At 36.7% G+C, this 7,653-nt stretch overlaps 1 protein-coding gene across 3 annotated transcripts in view; it reads right to left on the reverse strand.

Annotated features, from left to right (window-relative positions):
• LOC105491856 (plasminogen receptor with a C-terminal lysine) overlaps positions 1-7,653 on the reverse strand; it is a 75,390-nt gene that overhangs the window by 36,776 nt on the left and 30,961 nt on the right. The window lies entirely within an intron of this gene.

Consider the following 7,653-nt stretch of genomic DNA (forward strand, 5'->3'; position numbering starts at 1 on the left):
GGTCTCGACCTCCTGACCTCCAGTGATCCACCCGCCTCAGCCTCCCAAAGTGCTGGGATTACAGGAATGAGCCACCACGTGACAGAGAAGTTTTTTTAAAAAATGTAACTTTTCATTTAGGAAAAAGTTCAAATATTGGATGCTATAACAAAATTCACCATAGTTCCCTCTATCAGTGATTTAAACATGTCTGTTTTTTAATTAACTCTCTTCTTGCTGCCGGAGATAGACTACAGTGAACTATTTCTAAACAACCAGCCAAGGGGAAGCTGACTGCAACGGAGCCTCAGGGAAGGCAATGAGGGTGAGGGAAGTGGGCAGAGGGGCCCCCACTCTGCAAGGCTTTGCAGCAAGGCTACCCAAGCTATCTTGAAAGAGTCTGACTTTTTTGTTTTACATTTTATTAGAAGGCATTATGACAATCAAACATTACACTCAAAATATTACACTTAAGATTTTCCTAGTGGTAAAAAGACTTTGCAAAAAAAAAAAAAAACTTAAAGATTTTCTTCAAACAGATTATCTTCAAATAGGTGTAATATATAATTGGGGTTTTACAATTTTCAAGAGAAGTATTTGAGAACTAATGATAGTTAAGTTCATGCACAAATACATTAAGCTGACAAACTTTTATTAGGATTTGAGTAAAGTTACTGATACATGCTGTAGATATATGAAACTAAAAAACTGAATGTTCTTTATAGAATCATTAGTCTGAGGCATGATATTAATTTATTTACAATAATTGGCAAGCAAGCAACTCAGTAAATTACTGGTACTTCAATTCTGGATTTCAATTCATAAGTCACTGAAATCCTGGACAGTAGTTCTGACCATTTGTGTAAATAACTGCAGAATTATGGAGCATGGCTCATTAAGAAATAAGAGTAACATTCATTATGAAACAAGAAAGTATTGACTCATGTAGTAGAAAATAATAAAAGAGCAGGTGAAAGCAGCATTAAACTTAAGAACATCTCTAAATAGTGCAAATTCCTTTGTATAATGATCTCTATTCACTACTTGATCTTGCATTTTCTTTTATCCTCTGAGCTATACGATAGCATAATAACTTGGAAGCCTGTCTCTTGAAATAGGCACAAAGAACCAAATCAAGATGTAGTTTCTTAATCCTAATTTGCATAGTTTTCATTTTTCCAAGGCATTTTCATGAAAACATTGACAAAAACGGTGGATTTTTTTTTTATTTGATTGGATAACATTAAGAAATGCACTAGGGTTCATCCTCTAACCTAACACTTTTTTTTTTTTCTAAGACAGAGTCTCACTCTGTTGCCCAGACTGGCATGAGGTGGCACAATCTCGGTTCACTGCAACCTTCACCTCCCAGGTTCAACAGATTCTCCTGCCTTAGCCTCCCAAGTAGCTGGGATTACAGGCGCACACCACCATGCCTGGCTAATTTTTGTGTTTTAGTAGAGATGGTGTTTCACTATGTAGGACAGACTGGTCTCGAATTCCTGACCTCAGGTGATCAGCCCACCTCAGCCTCCCAAAGTGCTAGGATTACAGGCATGAATCATGACACCCGGCAAACCTAATTCTTCTAATTATACTTTACAATTCTGAAAGAATTTCTCAAGTGGATTTTGGACACTAACAAGAACACAACAAAATGATTTATTTTTTATTTTTTTATTTTTTGAGACAGGGTGTCACTCTGTAGCCCAGGCTGGAGTACAGTGGTGTGATCTCGGCTCACTGCAACTTCCGCCTCCCTGGTTCAAGTGATTCTCCTGCCTCAGCCTCCCAAGTAGCACACTACAGGTATGCACCACCACACATGGCTAATTTTAGTATTTTTAGTAGAGACAGGGTTTCACAGTGTTGGCCAGGCTGGTCTCGAACTCCTAACCTCAGGTGATCTGCCCACCTTAGCTTCGCAAAATGCTGGGATTAAAGGCATGAGCCACCTCGCCAGGTCACAACAAAATAATTTAAATGAAACATTTTCACATATGAAAAGTTAGTTTTAGAACTGCATTTAATGACTCTTTATATCCAGAAGGCATTTAAAAATAATAAATAAAGACATTTTAAGAAGGGCAAAAGCCTAGCAGAAAATAGTTTTGTCTTCTAGCTAGCATGTGCTGGAAGACTGGGTAGAAATTACGCATTTTATCATTATCATCTGAATGTAACAGAAAGAAGCCAGCTATGGATAAATCTACAACTCCAACAAAGACTAGAACAATTTAGCTCATCAAAATTAGGCACTTTATTTTCAGTGAGTTGAAGAATCACAACATGATTCCCATCTTAAAATTATACATTTCAATGTGATTCATACTTCACAGTAGCAATAAAGGTAAACATAAGACTATTCTTCTACCAAAGCAGAATTTTTGAAAATCACAGTTTTAATCAAAAGTTTAAATTAACTTCCAAACTTATGTTCTCTCATGAGTAAATTTTGATGCTGGAAGCAAATATTTTAGTGGTAAGTATGAATGTGAAGGCTACAAAACAAAATTGTAGGCTTCCTACTAGTGGCAACAGATTGTAGGCTACTAGTGCCTACTAGTGGCAACCCATTAGGAAATGAGCTCATGGACTTTATTCCAGGTAAGATCAAAGAAGTGAGTGTGCTTACTACCCTCATCTTGCACATGGCTTTCCCCTCACTTTATTCACGTTTCTATTCAAATACTTCTTTCCAAAGGCAGCTCTTCCCTGACCTCTACATCCAGCTATAGTGTTCATCATAGCACTTAGCTCGATTTACACTTTGTATATCTTTAAATACTGTCTGTCATTTCTACTAAATGTCTAGGCTGTATATGAGCAGTGACTGAGTTCAATTCTGTATCCCAATCACCTTAGATAGGGGTTCATCAAATATTTGTTGAAAGAAGGAAGAAAAGAGGGCAGGAAGGAAGGAAGGAGGGAGGGAGGGAAGGAAAGAAAGAAGGAATGGAGGGTGGGGGAAAGAAATGGAGAAAAGGAGGAAGAAAAGGGAGGGAAGACAGGAGGGAAGGAAGACGGAAGGAAGCAAGGAAGCAAGCAATGGTCAGCGGCTTGAAGGTATCTGCCTAAACTAATGCACTGTGGCTAAGGAAAAATGAAAAAGCAAGAACACTGCAAACAGTTGTCCCAGCTGCCCTCAGGTCACTGAATTTACAGAGCATAAAGATACAGGGAGCACTGGCTGCCCTTGGTGTCAGCTATGCTCAGCACACTTGAATTTGTGAGCTTGTTCCTCTTCTCTATCTCTAGCTTTGAAGCAGCCCTGAGAACGTTGGTCACTTTCTTCTCCTCCTTATTTCCTTTTATTTCAAAACTAGAACGGGGAGGTATAGAACTTGAAGAAGGACATAGCTGAGATCTGTGCAAATATGAACTTTGTAGCTTGGGGCCCAAATCCAAATGGATGGGTAGAGCGAAGCCTGAACCACACTGAGGACTAGAGCAGGTAGATGAGGATATCAGTGGATGGACAGCAAAACAGGAGCAGACAATGAATAAGGTCCCTTCCAAGTGTAAGCTTCTCTCTGTGACTCTGGGAAAGCTGATAGGGCAGCAGCTGCACCCTTACCACTCACCAACCACAAAAGGAGAAACATCAGGTGTGGGTTACCCTCCAGCAGGGCTGTGCTGCTCAGATTTAGGAAGGTGAGAAACCTGCTGCCCAGTCATAGGACTGCAGCATGCCAGGGACCCTCCAGAAGCAATAGGCTTTTAATCACAGGTGAAAAGTATTTGATAGTTACTGAACTACGTAAAAACAATGACCAGCGATCCAAGAAGAGAAGTTAATTCTGTTAAGCCAACCAAGTGACACAAGGTTTTCCCTGGAGGAAGGAAAACAGAGAAGCAAGCTGTGATCTTCCCTTTTTGTAGCAAGTGCTTTGAATCTCCTTGGAGAAGGAAGTCCACAGAAAACAATTTGATTTCTAAGTGAGTAATAATTAGATGCTCTAAGTTTTCAATGTGATCAAGCCACAAACATCCTGGCATTTCTTCTCCACTGCACCCCAACCCACAATAGCATATGGGGATATAAAGCCTTTGGGATCCTCTCACTGGAGATTCCATATCTGAGCTACCTCATTTTACATCATAAAGCTTTGAGGAAATTATATCACGTTTAAAGACTTTTTAAAAGAAACTGCCACATGATGTTATAACATTGGGTAGCATTTTACCACCAAGTAGTGATGGGGTCAGAACAAGTCATCCCAAAATATGCCATTTTGAGGTATTATTTTGAGCTAAAAGAAACTGAGAACCAGTCAATGCAAAAAAAGCATTTTGCCTCCCCATTTGCTTAAAGTATAATTTCCCATTCGTAAAGGACATTTTTATAAGTAAATGTATCTATCTTTGCCAGAAAGAGAGTTACTCAAAGATAACTTTTTCTCACTGGAGAGACTTTTATCTGCATAGCAAGGTAACCTTTATTCACCACACATTTCCTCCTCCTGCCTTCCCACAATTCGTCTCTACCACTCCCCAGTACCCCCAAATCCTTATTCCTATTCTTTACTCTAGCTTAAGATAGTATCTGTCTCAATCATGTGGCTGCTTCCTGGAGTCTCATATTTTGGTGGGACTCCTGTGCATATGTGAGTAATTAAACGTTTTTTCTCCTTTTAATCTGTCTAATGTCAATTTAATTCGTAGACCAGCCAAAAAATCTAGAAGGGTACACAGTAGCAATTTTCCCTCTCCTACAGTAGTTTTTCTCCTAAAAAATAAAGAAAACAAAATTCTTGCCATCATTATTTCACCTTACATAACTTCTGTTATAAAAGGTTACTTATTCTTCCCATTAATATGGCTCAACAGGCAGATTTTTTCCCTTTTAGAGTTGTGCATTTTTAGGGTGTCCAGTCCTTGCAACTGACAGTTCTTGAATATGAAAGCTCTAATTGCTATATTTATTAAAGGTACATAGCAACAAACTATTATTTAGAAATGAATTAATTTTCAGAGGTTTTAAAATATCTAATCTAATAGAATTTCCCTTACTTGTAAGTATACTAATGTCTTTAAATACGCAAGTGTTTAAATACTGAAAATATAAGCAAAATATGGAATTAAAATACGCAGGCCAGGCACGGTGGCTCATGCCTGTAATCCCTGCAATTTGGGAGGCCGAGGTGGGTGGATTCACTGGAGGTCAGAAGTTTGAGACCAGCCTAGCCAACATGGCTAAACGGCGTCTCTACTAAAAACACCAAAAATTAGCCAGGCCTGGTGGTGCACACCTGTCATCCCAGCTCCTCAGGAGGCTGAGGCAGGAGAATCACTTGAACCCGAATTAGAGGTTGCAGTGAGCCAAGATCGCACCACTGCACTCCAGTCTGGGCAACAGAGTTAAGACTCTGTCTCAAAAAAACAAATGAAATAAATAAATAAAGTGTTACTCTAATCAGCTCTTAAGGTGGTGGTAGTAATTTTTATTGTAATATGTGCAAAAAGAAATTCACCAAAATTTGCGGGTAGATTAGCAGTTACTAATGCTAAAGTGCACGGTCTACAGCTGAAGTTCTCCTTGTGTTTTTTACTTGCTTATGTACATTAAAAAGAAAACATACAATCACAGATAGATTTTCCAAGAGAGGAAAATTACGCATAATCCCCACTCAATATAACTTCTAATACTCTGAGGTCTTCATAATCAAAATTCCCTCAAAACAAATGTGGCTTCAAATTTTGGGTTGCATAACTGAAAATAATTATTTTACATTATAATTTGACATTTAAATCACAGAAAATAATTTAAAAATCAGACCAAGTGTAAAATAAATTCCAATTCCAAATGACATCTTATTACCATAATGAAATAAATCCCTAACCTGATGGTCCCTGTATTTCTAATTTGTCTTTGGTAAATATACTTGAACTGAACCTAAACAGAACTTTAACATCATAAACCTACCAAACAGATTCAAAGATAACACAAAATTTGTGTTTACTGAACATCATCCAAATATTTCTTCTTCTAAGAAAAGCACTGTGTAAAATAATTTGAACCACCAGAACATACAAATATTATTAAAGTACTCAACCTTGTCTTTTCACCTTTGTATCCTCATTGAATAGTACAGAGGCTAGCATATTGTTATTGTTTAATAAGCATTGAATAAGTAAACCAGTATTATTCTCTTTGGGGTTCTATCCTTAACATAAACAAATGTGAAGACGCAAATTAGAAAACCAACATATTCAACTACACTGCTATTCAGCCATATGATGTAATTCTAATACATTTTTTCCAGAAACATTCTGAGGCATTGCTTTGCAAATTCATGCCTAAGTGTAAGGATAAGTGTAGGAGAAGTGGGATGTTGGGAAACTTTACCCTCAAAAACCCCAGAAACCAAGTTAGATAAGATCTTAAGAGAGCTGGCTTAAAAATAAAAACATAATATTTTTACTTTAAAATTTTATTTTTTAAGGAAAAATAACTGCTATTGCTGGCCTTTCTTATTACTATTATTTTGCAGGGACAGGTGGCTGATAGGGGAATTTAAGGCTGTCGTTTTCAAGTATACAAGCTTAGTATTCCATTACCCAGTCTACACAAGACACATGACTATAAGCTCAAGTCTTAGAAACTATTGGAAGTCTATCAAAGACATAAAGAAATAAGAAGGGCAACAAATTTATATATAGGACGGGCTAGAAAAAATATGTAGATTAGATTATGCTTTTCTAGAAAACTGCATTAATTTGTCCATATTAAAGCTCTGTCTAACACTATTGTGTGTTACATGCCATTTAGAATGAGGTAAATACACAAGAAAACAAACAAGAAAGCTTAATAAAGCAATAAAGAGAATTTGTAATCAAGACGGTTAGCCTCTAGCAAACTTCTATGGCCTTTAACCCAGAGAAAGATTAGAAATGACTCCAATATACCAAATAAGCTTCACAGATGAACAGAAAGACTGTATCAAAAAAACATTTTTTAAGCAGAGCCTTTCATCTAAAAACAATATATACTACTTATAAATAAAATAAACCAGTATCTTTTACTTTGGTTTGATGTAAATTTGTTAATTGTTATATGAGGAAAATGGGTATTCACAAGCCAATATTACCTTAATTTATGTTCCAGGTGAAGATAAGAGTTGGAGTTCTATAATTTCTTTAAGGTTCCAATATCTATATCTGAACGGTGACATCATTTTTTTTTTTAATTTTATTTTTTCCTTCCCAATGGCAGTGTCAAGGGGACATCAATTCTATTGTGGAAGCAGCTTCTCTATTATAAAATTCATGTAACACACTGGAACGTTCTTTTCTCTTTGGTCAACAGACACTTGTCTCATGTTGAGTGTGGATTTTTTTTAATTACCACAGTTACAGCAAAGTCTTACCCAAAAATTTAATTTGTAATTAGGGAAGGTATCTAAAGCAGTTTGGGAGCATCAAATTCAATCTAAAATTGCTAGAAAACTTGTTACCGTTTAATAAACCATTACTTTAAATGTACATTTTTAGTGTTCCTGAATAATGCAGGTTTCTGTTAAATTTTAGAAAATTGTTTATAACAAAAACACGAACATACTATTATTTTGTTTGATTAGTGTCAACAGAAGGTAGAGACAGTATTCCCTCAAAAGAGTTTAACAGAGAAGAATGTAATGAAAGAACTCTGTACTCTCTGTGGACAGGGTTTAA

Source organism: Macaca nemestrina, chromosome 14, assembly GCF_043159975.1.
Source record: "Macaca nemestrina isolate mMacNem1 chromosome 14, mMacNem.hap1, whole genome shotgun sequence".
Classification (NCBI taxonomy): Eukaryota; Metazoa; Chordata; class Mammalia; order Primates; family Cercopithecidae; genus Macaca; species Macaca nemestrina.